General features: G+C 44.5%; 1 protein-coding gene across 5 annotated transcripts in view; it reads right to left on the bottom strand.

Moving 5' to 3' along the window:
• TBC1D1 (TBC1 domain family member 1) overlaps positions 1–4121 on the bottom strand; it is a 230926-nt gene extending 226805 nt beyond the window's left edge. For all 5 annotated transcript variants that reach the window (XM_040238003.1, XM_040238005.1, XM_040238007.1 and 2 more), the window contains exon 1: positions 3681–4121. The gene's annotated coding sequence lies outside the window, so the exon portion shown is untranslated. The remainder of the gene's footprint in view (positions 1–3680) is intronic.
• Between the last annotated feature and the right edge of the window lie 16086 nt (positions 4122–20207).

Raw genomic sequence — 20207 nt, 5'->3', positions numbered from 1 at the left:
GTGCAAAGAGTCAAACATGACTGAATGACTGAGCATGCATGCATTGCAACCTAAATCTAGTGTCCAGATGACATGCTCAAACTGTAAAACAAGCCAATATAATCATACCGTAAGCAATATACATTGTGTGCCTACTACCAAGCATTGTTCTAAGCACTTTACACGCACAGATTCATTAAGTTTGACAACTAACCCATAGGTCCCCTCTTTAGAGCTTTAGATTCACTGATTATGTGTGTGTGTGTGTGTGTGTGTGTATATAAAATGTGTTGTTAAATGGGTACATCTTTTTAAGAACAAAAAATAGCTGCTTCTTGTCTCAAAGGAAACAGGCACACTCAAAATTAAATGCATCTTTGCTGGTACTAAAACATATTTCCTACATTCTGCACAGCTTCACTGAAACCTAAGTGTCAAGAACATTTCACACGGCCCCAATATGACCAATCATTTTCTAAACATCTGAAACCTGAACAGGAACACACTGATCTTAAATCTAAGAATCCATCGAACGGAAATCTTGGCCTGAAAATGTCAAAACCCCTGAAAATGGAAAACTTCATATATTTTGAGAAGAATCTGTTTTAAAAATATTTTTATTCAAATGTGGAAAGCAAGCAATGAAAATAAAAGTCAGCAAAGGTGTTCATAATCTGTACTGAAAACCTAAATCCTTTGCCATCACCAAAGGGATACAAACCTAACACTCCTTGGTTTCTGAGTGGACTCACAGCCATTTTAATGAACAGATTTTACTTCTCCAAGTTTTAATGACCAAGGAGAGAAGAGGGCCTGGAAGGAAGATAAATCAAGTGTGGGGATGAATGAGGCTATTAAATTTGAGAAGAGCAGCACAGCAGACAAGAAAAAGGTCAAAGGAAACTATGCCAGGGTACCCACCCATGAGCACACCTATGTAAGCCCCCAAGTGGGCTGATACACACGCTAGATCACCTGGAGAATCTGAAGAGTGGGGACTGGGGACCCTCAGACAAATGCTGTGAGGACAGTAAAAGGGCCTGAAGAGTTGCCATTTGGTGAGATAAAATTAAAAGCATATTCAAAGATGGAATCTGCAAGCAGCATCCCCACTCTGGGCACCATCGTGAATGAAGATGCTGGGGAACAGGTACATGGCATACTGCCTGCCAGTGGTACATCCTAGAAGCTCCCACAAGATCTGGGACAGAAAGGTGCCACCCACCAGTACCTGGCTGTGCACAGGGGTACACCTGGTTGCTACTGTGGCCCTTCCGGTGAAGGTCACCTTCTAGGGTGTCTTCAGATGACACTTCCTGTGTCCTGGGAAGTAGGACACAGAGACTGTCAACGGCTGGATGATAAGGGAAGTGGGGCAAGCCAAATAATTTCTTCAGAGTTGCCCTCTTCTTCCTGAAACATCTGGTACCATGACAACGTCATATGGGACAAAAGGCCAACAGTGACATGGCTGCACCAAACCAGAAATATGACCATAGACAGAGGAGAAATCTCCAGAGCTCTCAGGGGGAAAGATAAAGGCAGACTAAGCAGAGTTCCATTTGCAAAACTTTATTTTGATGCTAATATGCTAATCATTTATAACTACATCAGTGAATTTTTTCCCTGTTTTACTGGTCTGCCAGTGGCTGGACAAGTCCACAGAAAGGCATTTATTTTAATGATTGTTTGATCATTTCCAGCACTGCTTTGAGCCACACTTAGTCCCTTTTATATTTCTTTGGACTCAATTGATACTGTGGTCTCAGGATACTGCACTGTCTTCACCTCAGGAAATCTCCCCTAAACATTTCACACAGTGCCCTTTAATTCACAGCTGCACTCACTATCCACTAGCTCAGGCTTTATCAACAGGATATGATAGAGAAATGTGGAGAGCAAGCACTTTTTATGGCCTTATTTCCCTATACCTTGTTAGGAAAAAAAAAAAAAAAAGCAGGCAGATTCGAGACTGCCACAGCCTTCCACTTGAAACAATTATAAAATATCTGTTCACAAAAGCAGTCAATCCTATTTTATACAAACTTTTTCATTCAATGTCCTTATTTCTTAAGACAGTCTTCAAGGTTCCCAGGAAAGAGCTGTTCAGTTCAGTCCCTCAGTCATGTCCAGCTCTTTGTGACCCCATGGATTGCAGCATGCCAGGCTTCTCTGTCCATCATCAACTCTCAGAGCTTGCACAAACTCATGTCCATCAAGTTGGAGCTAAGCAGGAGACACACTTCCTCCCCAAGCAAGAGAAGCCACCTCAGCTCTACAAAATCGTGTGGAACCCAGCTGCTTCCGGGATCTCTAACCAAGATGGTAATAGAACATCATGTGTTCAGAAACATAAAGAGTTGTCATGCAAGGCGGATTCCCAGCCCCTTAAAACCACTCTCCTGTTCACTCCTCAGGCCAACCTCTCCCACCCACAGCAGGTTCCCAAAGCACAACAAAATCCAGAGGTGGCCATGCTTCTACTCCTACCAATCTCATCTCCAGTCTTCAATCTCCTACCAACCTCATCTCCAGTCTTTGGAGGAGAAGGAACTGCAGTTGTTCCAAAGAAGGGATTTTTTTTTTTTTTTTTTAAATCAAGAACTCTGCAGTTCAGTTTAAGCACAGAGCAAAAGGTTTAGACGTTTGGACTTCTAGAGATAGCTAAGTTTCCTAGATGTGACCTATTTAAGCCAGGTCACTTTTATTAACTTTGCTGTAAAGCAGAAACTAACACAACATTGTAAAGCAATTATACACCAATAAAAATAATTTTAACAACAACAAAAAAAATAATTTTAATAGGTAATTTAAAAATGCTCTTTCAAAGTCTGATTATATACTATCAGTAAGTAAAATCACCCAATTATCTAAAAGGAAGAATGAGCGATATACGAAGTGAATGAATACCCATTAATTCATGCAGGGCACTCAGAATCAAACTGTTTGGTGGGAGGAACAATCATCACTTTCGATTTCTTTTCCTTTTTAAGTAACTTCCAGAGAATAATCTATTTTAAATGAAATAGCCACACGTAAAGCCGCCTCTAGGTGGACTTCAAAGAAAATGATATCTCTTTTAAACACACACACACACCTTACGCCCATAACAACAACTCGTGGCGAAGTTAGAGGGGTCTCATAATCACAGACAGATCAGGAAGCTGCTAGAAACAATTAAGCAGGGTTTCAAAATGACTGGTACAGGATGTGCCCGTAGAAAGAAATGTTGCGCGCGCTGGTGGAGCTGCCAAGTTGCTACTGCGAAGTACCCTGAACTTTTAAAGGGTGGCCTGGGGTCACTCTGACCGCCCTGGGGTCACTCTGACCGTTTGTAAGTTTGGTCAACTTACAAACACATTAGCCCTAGAGATATTTGGCGGGAGGGGCGAGGACGGAGATGCGAAGACAGCGAGCAGGAGCGGAGGGAGGGGCAAAGGGAGGGTGCCTGCGGGAGCTCCCGGGTCGCTCTGAACCTGAAGGTTTCGCTTTCGTCCAACTCGGGGACAACGAGGTGGCAATAAACTTCCTCTCCCGAGACACCCTCTGCGCGAAAAGGACAGCAGGAACGCCCCTGGAGCGCCCGATCCCAGCTTTTCCGCCGGCGCGGAGCGCAGGGGCCGGCAAGGGGTAGGGGACTGCCGGGATGCCCCGGGAGGAGGCGGCGGGGTGGCGTGGGCGAGGCCCCGGGCAGCGCCTACCTGTGCCGCGGCGCGCTCAGAGCCCGGAACCCGGCCGGGGCGCGCAGGTGTTCGGGGGTAGCCCGGGGACGGCCTGGGCAGGCGGGGCGCGCATCGTGGCTGGCAGGCTGCTCTCTTCCAGCTGCGGAGACAGGCAAGGCTCCCGCCTCTTCTCCAGGCGGCGGAGGACGCGGCGGGTCCCGCGGCGGCGGCGGCGGCGGCAGCAACAGGCACCGAGGCGCAGGAACGCCGGCAGCGGCAGCGGCGGCGGCGGCGGAGGAGGAGGTGTCTGCGCGCGGCTCGCGTTTCCTCCTCCCCGGCAGGGCGAGCGCGGGGGAGGCGAGGGGAGGGCTGAACCCGGGATCTCCCAACTCGGTCCCCAGGGACCTAAGAGGGGGACGCGATGCGCCCTCCCGCCCCCCAGCGCCGTGTGACTCTGCTCGAGCGGCATGGCCGAGACGGGCGAGTCACTCGCGGGCAACAGCTGCTGCAGTGCAGTCCACCGCCGTCTCCCTCCCCTCCCCGTCTCTCCCTTCCCGAACGGTCCATCCTCAACCTGCTCCCGGGCAGCCAGCCTCAGCCCCGAGAGGGTGTCGGGGCGCCGCCCCACCCAGCCCCGGAGCAGGGTCTTGGCCAGACGAATACCCTGGGCTCCGGGGACGCGGAACCCCGCGCCTGATTAAGGCCCTCGAGGAGGGATGTGCGGTCCAACCCTGTGCTTAGCAGCCTATTTATAGCAGGTGGCACTGCCAGCCGCGCTCCGGGCCTGCGGGGCTCTCAGCAGGTGGCACTGCCAGCCCGCTCTTCACTGCCCTGCGGTAGCCTCGCCTCCTCTCTCCGAAACGGACAGGGTGAAAACTGCACACAACACAGGAAGGTGGCCAAGCCTCCTGGAGGCTCTTCCCGACATTACCCCTTCTTCCCGTCCAGGTCAGGGAGTGCATTGAGGCACGGGCATCCTCTGGGGCTGAATCAAGGAATCAGGGAACAGCTGAAGTGTCTTTTCCTGTTAAACACCCGTGAACCCATTTCCGAACAACTGCGGAATGACGCAGGGGCTAGACTGCCGAGAGCTTTTCCCCTCCCTGATGGTCCAGAGCGCGCGCGCGCACTCACACACACCCCCTTTATCTCTCCCTCCCTCCCTCACACACACACACACACACACACACACACACCTCCACACACACACACACCACACACACACACACACCCCTCCACACACACACACGCACCCCTCCACACACACACACACGCACCCCTCCACACACACACACACACCCCTCCACACACACGCACCCCTCCACACAGACACACACACCCCTCCACACACACACACACACGCACCCTTCCACACAGACACACACACCCCTCCACACACACAAACACACACACCCCCTCCGTGTGCCTACTCTCTCTCACACATACCCTTTATTTGTCTGTCTCTCTCTCTCTTACACACACACACACACACACACACACACACACACACATCCCTCCGTGAGCCCACCCTCGAGTCAGGTTTGGGGAAGTTAGTTCTCGGCGGCCTTGTAGAGTGTAAGGACAGACACCAGGGAGATGTAAGACGTCTGAGAAAGCAGGCTCCTAGGGTTAGGAGATGGCAGGGTTCAGGAAACAGGCAAACCTCCTAAATCCCTGTCTTACCAAGTAAATTTCACGCCCCACGGCGGCAGCGGCAGCGGCAGCGGCAGCGATCTGAGGCAAGTGGGGAACTGAGCAGAGAGGGAAAGGTAGGAAGAAGAGAAGGATGGTCGTGGGGTAGATGAGAGGGGGCTGGGCGGCAACGGAAGGGGGCGACATCTTTCAGGATTTTTTGCTTAGTGTAGCTGCAAGCTGACTTTAGGGAAGTAGCTGAATTCGAGCTGCAGGGTTGGATGTGAACCCACATTCCAACTCCACCACTCAGTTTGGCTAAGGCAAGCTGCTAGACCTCTGGTCTCCATTCTTTTTACCTGTTAAATGGGACCAATACACACTTTATAAGAGCACTGTGAGGATATAACGGGAAAGTGTGTGTAAAGTGCTTAGCATAGTGGCACATACGTGGGCCTCAAGTAGTGGCAGCAGCTATTGTTACCCAGGCTCAGGATGCAAATACAGGTTCAAGGTTCTCCCCTCCCTGATTGCCTCCTTCTCCCTCCAGGAACAGTGAGTTGCTAGGAGCTGAGGAGGCATTTGGAGAAGTCTTTTTGATCAGGACTACGTTATGGTCCCTGATCCTGTTCCTCTGGATGCTCACATACAAGGGAGTTTTATTTGGGTGAGATACAAATTTTTATCCACAGCTTGATTTAAAACTCATCATACTGGTAACTCTTATTCATTGAGGGAGCTAGTCTATTTGGGGCATTGTGGAAGCCACTTTATAGGTATTGTCTCTAATCCTTGCAAAACTCCTCAGGGCAGAGATGATTAAATCCAGAGGTTAATGCCTCTTGGGGCCATAGAGCTAGTAAGTTCTGGGATCTAGAGCTAAAGCCCCTTGTAACACACTTTCCCTCTGGCCATTGTGTAGCTCTCTTATAGCACAAAGCTCGCTCTTTATTATAATGCAAATTGTTTGTGTACTTAGCCTCAAATCTTTTTTTTTTTAAGATAAGGAATATATACAGATGTATACAATGATTAGAATGTTTATTGGGTTATGAAAATTGTTCTTCACTAGATTATAAGACCAGATACACCAGCGGAGTCTGGCAGGCTACAGTCCATGGGGTTGCAAAGAGTTGGACTTGACTGAGCACTCATACACACACACACACACACACACACACACACACACACACCAGTTAAACCATACTGTTACGTCTTGGATCTCACCATAATTATTTCCCATCTTCGTCTCCAACTTCCTCATACAGTTCTCATCCCCTCTCTGCAGCAGCCTGCTGAACACGCTTACCTCCAGAGTGCTAGATGTCAAGACAGGCACACTCATCCAATTTCATTGACATCCCCAAACTGTCTTTCATACATAAGCAGTCAGCTGATGGTTGAAACTATTACCTTGCTACCTTGGTCAGGTCAAGACTGGACACTGCACACAGAGCATCCTGGCCAGAACTCCTTCTATCCTGCCCTTCCCTCCCTTTGCTTTTCCTCATTAACTCCCTCTACCCCCACTCCACCCACATCCGAAGTCCCAGAGTGCAGCCAAGCTTCAGTACATGTAGGCAGCCAGATGGGGTGCTAATCAGGCCACAAAGGTAGGGGGTGGGAGGGGTGGGGGACAGAGGCAGGCCTAGGCCCCTTGTCTCTCATACTATTCCTTTCCTCCTTGCTAATTAGGTTTAACAAGTTGTAGCTCAGAGATTAACAACTTAGTGGCAAATAACCGTTTCCCTAACCCTATAACCTGAGTTAGGGGAGGATCATAACCTTGTGAGAAGCAGATTTCTGTATTACTTTTCCAGTTCCTGGGGTCAGTTACTGCCCTGGGGATCATCATGAGAGTTATTATAGTATCTTTAGCTTCCTGGAGACAGAACTCCCTTTATGATATGTGGTAAAGATTTTCAATTTTTTTTTGGCTATAAAGCACTATCTCAGAAAGTAGAGGAGAGCCTGTCATCAATCTCATTGACACTCATTTCTAGCAGCTATGGAAGAAATAAAAAAGGGGACTTTGAGACTAATGGTGTTCTTGGGATGGCAGGATAAAGACTGCTGAACAGGGAGGGTGCATCCACATGCATAGCAGAAAGGTAGGAGGGACCATTCAGTTCTCATCTGCCAATGCCATCACTCTAGGAGGGAAGCGGCTCTCCCCTTGTCACACAGATATGAGACTCCCAGCAGGACTGGTACACTGTCAAGGGAGAGGCCAGGGCCACGGGGCCTAGGTGATGACAACAGAGAGCTCTCTGGGACCCAGGTTGGTAGTTCTTTGCGTCACCAATAACAAAACTAAGTAGGGAATGGACCAAACACTGTCGGGACTCTGCTTCAAAACCCTGATTCTCCACCTGAAATCCTGCTATGGATCATCTTGGAGGGACTTGTTCTATAGATTCTTTCCTAATTTAGTCCTTTGCACAGTATTTAGTTGTTCATTGCCAAAGAGCAGAACATTGATATCAGCTTTAAGATGGCTTCAGAGCTCTAGAAAATTGTGACCCACGCACCACTAAATCAAGTGGGAGGTGCAGAAGCCAAAAGAAAACAAAGGCAACTTTACTTTTAAAAAGTTAAGGGAACTATGGGACTTGCCTGACAGTCCAGTGGTTAAGATTCCATGCTTCCAATGCAGGGAACATGGATTTGATCCTTGATCTGGGGAACCAAGATCCCACACTCTGTATGTGAAGGTCACTCAGTTGTGTCTGACTATTTGCGACCACATGGGCTATACAGTCCATGAATTCTCCAGGCCAGAATACTTGAGTGGGTAGCTGTTCCCTTCTCCAGTGGATCTTCCCGACCCAGGAATCGAAACGGGGACTCCTGCATTGGAGGCAGAGTCTTTACCAGCTGAGCTACCAGGGAAGCCATATAGTGCTATATAGTGTGGCCCCCAAAAAATGTTTTGAATAATTTTTAAAAAAAGTTAAAGTAACCAGGTATAAATCTAGAATGAAAAGCCTTGGATTAATGTAGTAAAGAGAATTTTAATACTCCTTATTATTACATCTATTAGTTACTTGTTTAAATGTTTATATTAGTTGGAAATCCAAACTCATTATTGCTATGATATATTTTCACCTAACTTCTAAATATACATAATAAGGGAAGAGTTTTTAACTAGTGAGTCTATTTCCAAAATTGGTATAAAGGCAAGAAGTTAAGATTATATTGGACAGGACCTGGGGTAGTAAGGTGGTCCACTGGGGACGCTTGCTCCCACTGGTCAGTGGTGGCTCCCCAGAACCCTTGGTGGAGAACGTTTCTGAGGCGAGTCTGAGCTCAGCCGGAACAGCTCCTCCATGGTGAAGCAGGATCTGCCTGGAGCTGGGAGGAGGTGGCATCACAGCACCAATGCTGGCCAATCCTGCCAACCTGATGCATGGCTGTTAGCATCTAAACAGGACATAAGTCATGCCCAAGTATCTTTATTAACTGTAAGAAACAGTCTTCATAAACACAGCAATGGATTGAAGTCAAGATCAAAGAGTACCTTACATTGGCTTGCCTATAAGAGCCTTGAAATTGCTTTCTCAAAGGCATGAGAATGAGTAAAACACAGTGGAGTAAAAAAGTAAATGAAACGAACAGATAACCAAAGTAGATTTTGAAATTTCACCTATTAAAATAAACAAAAATGTTACTATTCTTGAGAACTCGTGCTTGCAGTGGACAAGACAGCATAAACCCATGCGCTACGTGCTAGAGCCCCAGCGTGGCTGCCGGGAGAGCCTCGTCTCCTTTTATAGACAAAGCAGCTAGAACTCTGGGCACTGGTTCCGCTTCCCTTTTCAGCTCCTGCTCCTACTTGTTAAATCATTGCCCTTCACAAGCAGCTGCCCCACCCCACAAATCTCTCTGACTATATCCAGTGTTTCCTGGGGCTTCCCTCTTCCCACCTGCCCTGGGCCATCAAACACAAAGCTGAGCAAGTGTTCAATAGCATGTCACCTTTCGTTGTATCTACATTTGTCTAAGTCTCTGAGAATCTCTTTGTAAATGTCAGTGTTATGGATCTCAGGGATGTTACCCAGACTGGTGAGATAACTGAACTTCCAGCACCGTGAGACACCCCCCCCTCCCCCGCCCCCTGTTCCACTTCATTTGATCCCCAAAATCATTCTGACCTTGCTGGTACTTGATGTGTAATCTCACCTAGAAAATGCAGCAGCCAGCTAACTGGTCTCCTTGCTGCTGCCCTTGCCACCCTACAGTCTATTCTCAGTATAGCAGCCAAGGGAATCTGATAAAATATTAGTTGAGCCATGTTACTGCTCTACTTAGAATCCTCCCACGGCTTCCCAGAACTCCCAGAGTAAAAGCCAAAGTCTTTATAATGGTTTAGGGAGCGTTATGGAATCCTCCCCTCTCTCTGACCCTACACCACTACCTCTGATTTTATGGTCTGCTACCAGTCTTGATTCACTCTGTTCAAGCCATATTGGCCTTGCTGCTGCTCAAAGCTGTCAGGGACAGTCATGCCACCAAGCCTCTGCACTCACTATTCCCTCTGCTGGTCATGCTTTTCCCTTAAATGTTCACATTGCCCCCCTACTTACTGTACCTTCTTTCACCTTTGCTTAAATACTACCTACTTGGGACTTCCTTCATGGTCCAGTAGTTAAGAATCCACCTTCCAATGCAGGGGATGTGGGTTCGGTCCCTAGTTGTGGAACTAAGATCCCATGAGCCCAGAGGCAACTGTTCACTGAAACAACATAAAAAGATCCCATGTGCTGCAATGAAGACCCGATGCAGCCAAATAAAGTAAATAAATAGTTTTTTAAGTTTTCTTAAAAACTAAATACCACCTTCTCCATGAGGCCTTCTCTGACCAACATTTTGAAAATAGAAATACACACACTTCTCATCCTATTTTATATTTCTTCAGAGAATTTATCACTCTCTAATATACTGTGTTAGTCACTTGTATTTCTTATTTGTCAACTGTTTCCACCTGGCTCCCCCACTATGTGGGCAGAAAATCTTTTCTGTTTTATTCATAGCTGTATCTCCAGTGCATAGAACAGAGCTCAGCACATAGTGGGAATTCAATAAATATGTGCAGAATGGATGAAAATAGCTTGTAACACATGACATTTGTGAGCTCTTGCACAGCTGTGTAACACTTCCTTAGGTTAGAAACTTTGTAAGTTTCCCTCTGTTTATCCCTTGTGCCCTCATCAAGTGTCAGCTGTCCTAAGAGGTTATGTCCTTCCTCCCCCAAAGTGAGCTGATGGTTAAAGCATGTGACTCCTTGTTTAATCATCAACACAGGATCGGATTTCCAGATATACTGCACAAGGATTGCAACGCCTTGGAACAGTTGAGAACTTATTCATATTCAGTGTTTGTCAAAAATTTAGTTAAGAAGAAGATCATTTTGGAAAACTTTCTGAAAGATACACAGTCCATTGGCCCTCTAAAATCTGTATCCCCTAAAATCAGTTCCTATCTCAGATCAACCCAAATGAAGAGTATTACATGGACTATATCCAGAAAAGTTTATTTTATCGAATTGTATTTTGGCATGACCCCATTTGCCCATATTAGGGGGCTACATTTTATAAAAATGCCTTTTTCAGTCTGAGATATATTTTTTTTAAGTAAGTATTTATTTTTATTTATTTGGCTGCACCAGGTCTTAGTTGCGGTATGCAGGGTTAACTTTCCCATCCAGGGTTCAAACCTGAGCCCCCTGCATTGCGAATGTGGAGTCTTAACCGCTGGATCACTAGGCAAGTCCCTGAGATATTATTCAGTGCCTCACGTGATGCCCTTTCAAGGAATCCAGGAAGTATTTTCTCTCAAGACTCTGTTGGGAATAACTGTTCTGTCTTTGAGTGACTAGTTTTATCTTCATCCCTGGCCTGACAAATGGGCTCAAGGGGTTCATTGCTTGGCAGGTATCCAGGTTATTTTGTATTAAGTCACAAGTACCCATTCTAAGCCCTTGCCAGCTTGTGCCAACTTTCATCCATCCACGACAAAATATGAATAACAGTGTATAATTTCAGAAGACTCAACTGGGCTGTTCTGAGGTCACATTCTTCCCACTTTGTAGGTATTAACAAACGAAAGTCTTTCTTTAATGAAATGATGGTGAGCATCAATGGTAGGAGCTTTTGTTTGCTTGTTTTAGATTTGTTTTTTGATGTCTTTACCTGGTAAAAGAAAATGATAGCATGCTTTGTCAGTTCCCAGTCTGCGGGAGAATTTTCCTGGTTCAGAAAATCCAAAGTCCTAGAAGCACTGGTTTTCTACCTTACTCCTAGTTTCATTCAGCTTCACCTACTCTCTCTTCCTTTAGTCCCATTTTCTTATTTACTTACTGTTAAATTTTCTCTTGCCTTATATGCATTTAAGCCCCCTCCAGTCATTTCTGGAATCTAGCAGGCATGAATGAATATATGAGTGAATGAGTGAATGAAAAACCAGACAAAGGACATATCAACCTGCTTGGCTCAGCCTACAGCTCCATACTGTGCCAAATGCTTTCCCTCTTCATCACCTGGCATGTTATTTGCAAGTGCATAGTGCTTTGCAGTTGACATCTTATCTTATTAATCTTCTCAGTAGCCCTCAGAGGTAAGTGTTATTTCCCCCCTTTCCCTCATTATACATAATACATGAAGAGATTTAGACTTAGAACATTTGAATTTTCCTTGAGAAATCTGTATGCAGGTCAGGAAGCAACAGTTAGAACTGGACATGGAACAACAGACTGGTTCCAAATAGGAAAAGGAGTACGTCAAGGCTGTATATTGTCACCCTGCTTATTTAACTTCTATGCAGAGGACATCATGAGAAACGCTGGGCTGGAGGAAGCACAAGCTGGAATCAAGATTGCCAGGAGAAACATCAATCACTTCAGATATGCAGATGACACCACCCTTATGGCAGAAAGTGAAGAGGAACTAAAAAGCCTCTTGATGGAAGTGAAAGAGGAGAGTGAAAAAGTTGGCTTAAAGCTCAACATTCAGAAAACGAAGATCATGGCATCTGGTCCCATCACTTCATGGGAAATAGATGGGGAAACAGTGGAAACAGTGGCTGACTTTATTTTTGGGGGCTCCCAAATCACTGCAGATGGTGACTGCAGCCATGAAATTAAAAGACGCTTACTCCTTGGAAGAAAAGTTATGATCAACCTAGATAGCATATTCAAAAGCAGAGACATTACTTTGCCGACTAAGTTCCGTCTAGTCAAGGCTATGGTTTTTCCAGTAGTCACGTATGGATGTGAGAGTTGGACTGTGAAGAAAGCTGAGTGCCATAGAATTGATGCTTTTGAACTGTGGTGTTGGAGAAGACTCTTGAGAGTCCCTTGGACTGCAAGGAGATCCAACCAGTCCATCCTAAAGGAGATCAGCCCTGGGATTTCTTTGGAGGGAATGATGCTAAAGCTGAAACTCCAGTACTTTGGCCACCTCATGCGAAGAGTTGACTCATTGGAAAAGACTCTGATGCTGGGAGGGATTGGGGGCAGGAGGAGAAGGGGACGACCGAGGATGAGATGGCTGGATGGCATCACAGACTTGATGGACGTGAGTCTGGGTGAACTCCGGGAGATGGTGATGGACAGGGAGGCCTGGCGTGCTGCCATTCATGGGGTCGCAAAGAGTTGGACACAGCTGAGTGACTGAACTGAACTGAAGGCAGAAAGCTGTGGGGGGAAAATTGGAATTTTAACCTAGATGTTCTACCTCCAAGTCTAATTTTCTTACTTTGTACCATATTATTGTCATTGTTCAGTCACTAAGTCATGTCCGACTCTTTGGCACCCTGGCAAAGTAGCCTATCAAGCTCCTCTGTCCATGAGATTTCCCGGACAGGAATACTGGAGTGGGTTGCCGTTTCCTACTCCAGGGGATCTTCCTGACCCAGGGATTGAACCTGAGTCTTCTGTATTGCAGGCGGATTCTTTACCACTGAGCCACTGGGGAAAACCCCATACAATTTTACTTGCTTTTAAATGACTGTTTTTGAGGGCAGTAGTGTACAAGGGTTGTGTGGTTTAAGAAGATATAAGGAGACCCTGGTTATTTCCCTGGCTTTAAGAATAACCTTCCTTGATGAAAGATGTTCTGTGGAAGGACTGAGCTTCTGCTGGGCTCTTCTGACCCCTTCCCTTTAGCTTGGGGGAATGTCCACTGAACTGAGTCAAGGTTTCTCCTTGTCAGTGCATACTGAAGAAAGGTGATGCAGGGTAGTCTCCTTTTGATCACTTTTTGCTCTTGCCTAGTAATTCCTATTGTGCAACAACATTATAGTGGGAGCTTGCTTCATTACTTAGTAATTTCCTTTAACAGTGGAGCTGAACTAGAGACATTCAGCCCTCTTCTCGTTTTCCTGTTGCTAAATATAAAATGTAAGATGAAGTTTTCCTGTTATTCAAAGGAAAGGAACTTAAGTCCTTAAAATTGAAGCTTAGAGAAAAAACTGAGAGGGAGAATTTACTAAGATGCCAAGATTGGCAGGTATGTACCACAAAAGGCTTAGAAGAATCAACCAGCAGAGAGATTTGTTCATTAGTGATTCTTTCTCTGGACTTGGACTAGGCACTGAAGTGATACAAGCAAGTATGAGATGTCATCCCAGTCTTCAGGACCCTACAGTTCAGTTCAGTTCAGTCGCTCAGTCGTGTCCGACTCTGCGACCCCATGAATCGCAGCACGCCAGGCCTCCCTGTCCATCACCAACTCCCGGAGTTCACTCAAGCTCACGTCCATCAAGTCGGTGATGCCATCCAGCCATCTCATCTTCTGTCGTCCCCTTCTCCTCCTGCCCCCAATCTCTCCCAGCATCAGGACCCTTATGCTCTTCTAATTCATGGTCAACAAACTTTCTTGAAAGCCCATTTAGTAAATAATTTAGCCTTTGCAGGTTATTCCTTCTCTGTCCCAACTTTCAGCTTTGTCATTGTAGTGCAAAAGTAGCCATAACAACATGTAAGCAAATGAACATAGTTGTGTTCTGGTGAGTAAGGCACTGCCATTGGAATTTCATGAATTTTTACATTTCAGGAACTATCATTCTTAAAACATTTTTTCCCAATCATTTAAAAATGTAAGAATTACTATGTCAAACTAAAAATTCCCTCAAAGGAAACAATCAACACAACAAAAATCCCCCCTAAGGAAAGGGGAAACATTTGCAAACCATATATTGGGTAAGGGGTTTATATGTGCTCCATTATTAGCATACTGAATAACAAAATCTGACCACAGGTCGAATAGGGTCTAATAACTACCATGGTTTTGTAGTAATGAGTATGAATGATAGTCTGAGATACCTGTGGCAGCTGAAATGTAAAACATAGGGGATTTCTATTGATGACAAAGTCACAGGGCCTGATGACACTGTTGTGGTTTGCTGCCTTCATTTATAATTAGAAGAAAACCTAAATCTTGGTCAGAGCTTCTAGAAGTAATTTTAAAAATGTTTCTTGTTTTCTGTCCAAGTTCACTGACTCTCTGCATTCTACGCACAGAATCACTGGAGAAACTTTGATCTCAGGTTAAGAGCTCTTGGGAAGTCAAAGAGAATGTGGGGAAATGGAGAAGTTAGAAGGCCCTCATCTTTGAGAACACAATTTTAATAGAGATGAGAAGACAAGGGAACTGAAGGGCATTGATTCAGCAATGTTGGTTCCCAAAGTGTCTCCCCAAAGGGCAGGGAGAGACTGAAGAAAGAGGCCAGATAGGCTAATCCAATGGCTCTTGCCTTAAGTCACTCATTTTTGAGGTGGTTTCATATGAAGCAAAAGCTAACTAATGCAGGGGGTAATATAGTTTCCAAATTTATATTTCCTGGCAATTTTCCATATTCCACGAGTTCTCCAAGATTAATACACCGTGTGTTAAGATAACAACTATTCTTAGTATCCAGAGAGATGCTTTCGAGTTGTATTTTCTTGGTGTCATGTTACCCATCCTGGGCTTCAAAAATTCATTTGCACTTGGCGTGCTACAAGATCACACATGGACCTCAATGTCTACTGTTTCACAATTCATTTCTTCCTATAACCAGCGACAAGACTCCACAAATATGTGTTAAATCATCCTTTAACATTCCATAACCACAGAAGTTTCTTTAGGTTTGAATGTTCTTCTGAAGAAAGGCCCCATTCTTGCCACAGTGATCAGCCTCAGGCAGCCATGGATCACCGCCTGGCTTTGTAAACTTAGACAAATTACTTAACTGACTTATTTTGGTTCTCAGTGTTTCCACCTATGAGGTGAAAATAAAAATAACTGTACTTACCTTACAATGTTGTCAACAGAATTCGAGTTAGTAAAGGGCTCTCCAGTTGGTGCAGTGTGGGAAACACAAGGGTTTGATCCCCGGGTTGGGAAGATTCCCTGGAGTAGGAAATGGCAACCCGTTCCAGTATTCTTACCTGGAAAATTCCATGGACAGAGGAGCTAGGCAGGTTACAGTCCATGGGGTCGCAAAGAGTCAGATGCGACTGAGCACAGCACAGAGCTCAAAAGTAAAGTACTTAGAATTTCGTGTGTAGCAGAGCTGCCATATTGTTATATTTCAGTGTTCCAATTTCTCTGCTTTATCTTCCTGTCTGGACTTATCAGTTTTCTTTCCTCTTTCATCTCTCTGTAGGGAGAACAGGATACTAACCTAATAGGCTATTTCAAGTAACCACAATCTTTTTGGAAATTCAGACTCCAGGAATTCAGCATTTATGCTGCTTCAGAAGCAGTGTAAATGATTGCTATAAAGAAAAAGTTGGAAACATTTTTCCCTTTTAAATGGTCAAAGTTTTTCAAGCAAGGACTGGAAAGTGTCTTCAAAGCCAGTAACATTTTTCAAGTTAAAATTTTACAACTTAAAAGTCTTTCAAAATTCCATTGAGCCCTGTTCCCTCTTAATGAGATTTTGCTGGGTGGTAGTGGGGTGCACAGGAAAGCCCAGCCAGGGCTCGGCCAGTTCTGGCAGCATGTGGAGTGAGCAAGTGTGCAGGAGGCTCACAACTCAAATAGACATTCAGTTCAGTTCAGTTGCTCAGTCGTGTCTTGACTCTTTGTGACCCCGTAAATTACAGCATGCCAGGCCTACCAGTCCATCACCAACTCCCGGAGTTCACTCAAACTCACATCCATCAAGTCAGTGATGCCATCCAGCCATCTCATCCTCTGTCGTCCCCTTCCCCCACTGTCTCCAATCCCTCCCAGCATCAGAGTCTTTTCCAATGAGTCAACTCTTCGCATGAGGTGGCCAAAGTATTGGAGTTTCCTTCCAAAGAACACCCAGGACTGATCTCCTTTAAAATGGACTGGTTGGATCTTCTTGCAGTCCAAGGGACTCTCAAGAGTCTTCTCCAACACCACAGTTCAAAAGCATCAATTCTTCGGCGCTTAGCTTTCTTCACAGTCCAACTCTCACATCCATACGTGACTATTGGAAAAACCATAGCCTTGACTAGATGGACCTTTGTTGGCAAAGTAATGTCTTTGCTTTTCAATATGCTGTCTAAGTTGGTCATAACTTTCCTTCCAAGGAGTAAGCGTCTTTTAATTTCATGGCTGCAGTCACCATCTGCAGTGATTTGGGAGCCCCCCAAAATAAAGTCAGCCACTGTTTCCACTGTTTCCCCATCTATTTCCCATGAAGTGATGGGACCAGATGCCATGATCTTCGTTTTCTGAATGTTGAGCTTTAAGCCAACTTTTTCACTCTCCTCTTTCACTTCCATCAAGAGGCTTTTTAGTTCCTCTTCACTTTCTGCCATAAGGGTGGTGTCATCTGCATATCTGAAGTGATTGATGTTTCTCCTGGCAATCTTGATTCTAGCTTGTGTTTCTTCCAGTCCAGCGTTTCTCATGATGTACTCTGCATAGAAGTTAAATAAGCAGGGTGACAATATACAGCCTTGACATACTCCTTTTCCTATTTGGAACCAGTCTGTCGTTCCATGTCCAGTTCTAACTGTTGCTTCCTGACCTGCATATAGGTTTCTCAAGAGGCGGGTCAGGTGGTCTGGTATTCCCATCTCTTTCAGAATTTTCCACAGTTCATTGTGATCCACAAAGTCAAAAGCTTTGGCATAGTCAAATAGACATTAGTGCTAGATAAAATGGAACAAAATGCTTTTAAATGTATAGTTGAATTCTAAATAAAATATATTTCCTACATGTTAAAAAAAATTGTCGTTCATAAACTGCGAAAACCAGAAAGCAACCACTGGGGACCTATGGCCTAAGGGAGGTATGAGACCAGGTGTGGGTCTCAAGGGCTGGGGTATAACATATCACGCACACACACACACACACACACGCACACACACACACACCACGCACAGGTGCTTGGAAATGTGGCCCTGGACTGGTAGGAGGCAGGGAGCTGGAACTAACCTGGTTGTTTTTTAATTTTTCTCCTCTAATAGTTTTATTGGGTTCTTTTTTCTAGTTTCTTGTTCTTATTCATGGTGTCCTATCTTAATCCCAGTGCCCAAGACATCTGTAAAGGACTGTGCCTCTGTGAAAAGGAAACCAGAAAAAAAAGTGTACTCTCTGATCCAGAACCAGAGAAATGTGTAGTTTGCTTGATGCACTGGGTGGAGATGGGAGATGGGCTGGGGATGACAGTTGAGGAAAGTGGGTTCTTGATCAAAATTCAAAATCTGTGTCACATGAGTGTATAAAGTGGATTTACGCTCACAAGTTGTGTGGGATTCAAAGTTAATAAAAGTAACATAAAAACTCATCACCAATTTTGTTAGAAGAGTTACAATTATCTTCTCCCAAACTGTGGGTTGTCTTTTAATTCTATTTATAATGGCTTTTATTATACAAATGTGGTTGACTCTTTTGCTTTATGGTTTGGGTTTTTAATTCCTCCTTTAAGAAATCCTTCTCTACTATGATATCATAGAGACAATCGCCTACAATTAATTTCTTCTAAATTTTTTTTTAGCCGGCAACAGGTAGTTTTAAAAAATATTTATTTAATTGAAGTATAGTTGATTTACAATGTTGTGAATTTCTTCTCAGAATTTTTAAGTGTTCACGTTTAGATCTTGAATCCAACTACAAGTTAATTTTCCATATGGCTTTGGATATGGTTTGAGGTAGGGATCTAATTTTAGTTTTTCCATCTGGATAGTTAATTGTTCCAGAGTTTTTAACTCAATAGTTTTCCCTTACAGATAGACTTACGATGCCATGTTGGTCATATACCAATTTCTTCTGCATACATGTGATTATTTGCTATTTCCTTCCGTTGGTTTATCTGTTCATCTCTCTGCCAAATTTATTACTGTATCTTTATAATAAATCTTAATATTTGGTAGTACGACTTCCCTCTTCTTATTGTTATGAACTGTGAAGAGTCTGAGAAATTTATCTGTTTGCAAGCTGATGAGTTAGCCTGTCACTGGTTCACTGATACAAGCAGAAGACATGTGAGGCTGGTGAGTCAGAGGCAAAGGACTGTATTGCTCACAGCACAGCAGGCAGCATAAGCTTTGCATTCACCTCAGTTACCCTTGCCCCCAAGTTCCACAAAAATCAAACCTGAATCAGATCAAGCTTCTCCATCTTCCATACCACCTTACATGACCTGTAGGGCACAAAGAAACATGTTAAACACACAATAAGGAGGCAGTTAGCAGAATTCACAATGTGGGAAACCCTATTGGACAAATCATTCAGTTTGGAATAGATTTAAAAAGAAAAAGAAAAGGATGAAGAATTTATAAATTAAAAGATATTTTAAGAGACCTGTTAACAGTAAGTGGATACTGTTTGAACCCTGATTCTAACAAAGAGAGGCTTTCTTGGTGGCTCAGATGGTAAAGAATCTGCCTGCAATGTAGGAGATGCTGGAGATATGGGTTCAACCCCTGGGTCAGGAAGATCCCCTGGAGAAGGGAATGGCTACCCTCCCCAGTATTCTTGCTTGGAGAATCTCATGGACAGAGGAGACTGGTGGGCTACTATAGTCCATGGGGTTGCAAGGAGTCAGACACAACTGAGCAAATAACATACTTTTTTTTCAAGCAAAGACTAGACAGTACATATCAGACAAATGACTGGTTTGCACATTGACTACGTAATTGATGATATTAAGGAGCTGTAAACATTTTAAAGTGTAACAAAAGTAATGTGGTGGTGTGTGTGTATGTGTGAGTCAGTGTGTCCTTATCTTTTATAGATATATACTGAAATAATTACAGATACAAAGATAGGTCTGGGATCTGCTTCAGAATTGTCCTGTAGAGAGATAGGACAAGAGGGAGATTTCAATGCAATGGGACTGGCCATGATTTGCTACAGCTGGGTGATGGGCACTGACTGGGAGGCTCATTGTATGATTCTTTGTACACATTTGAAATTTTCCATAAGTTTGAAAAGGAAAGGGGGCAAGTCACATGTTAAAATCACCAAAGACTCCAGGCAGGTATTTTGAGGTGGCTGTGTACAGATTAGACTGGAGGAACTAACTGAATCTGGGGATCTAAGGAACTAACTGAAGAGGAAAAACAGATTTGGAGTTGGCTACACTGATCTAATTTGAGGGCATCTGAGTAGAAGAGCCCAAGGAGGCAGGTGGTAATATAGGATTGGAACTTGGGAGAAGTTTGTAGTCCCGCACTTAAGACAATTACAGCTTTGAGCATAAAGACACTTTCAGAGGGCAGAGAATGGATGATTCCACCTCAGGGAATGAACCGACTTAGGGTTCAGAAGGAAAAAATAAGGAAGCCTGCTGGACCAGCAAAGAAGTTATCTCAAGTTAGCTCAAGCCTCCACCTAAAGTTTACTTTTGTTTTAGGAACACTTATCAGCTATGGAGCTACATTTCATTCTTGTCACCTAGAGATTTAAGGAAAATAGCTAAGGTGAAATAGTTCAGAACAATGTATTTGAAGGACACAATCAGGTCTCA

This window comes from Oryx dammah, unplaced genomic scaffold, assembly GCF_014754425.2.
Source record: "Oryx dammah isolate SB20612 unplaced genomic scaffold, SCBI_Odam_1.1 HiC_scaffold_3, whole genome shotgun sequence".
Lineage (NCBI taxonomy): Eukaryota > Metazoa > Chordata > Mammalia > Artiodactyla > Bovidae > Oryx > Oryx dammah.
Note: the sequence above shows the minus strand (reverse complement) of the source record. Positions and strands in the feature narration are given on the sequence as shown.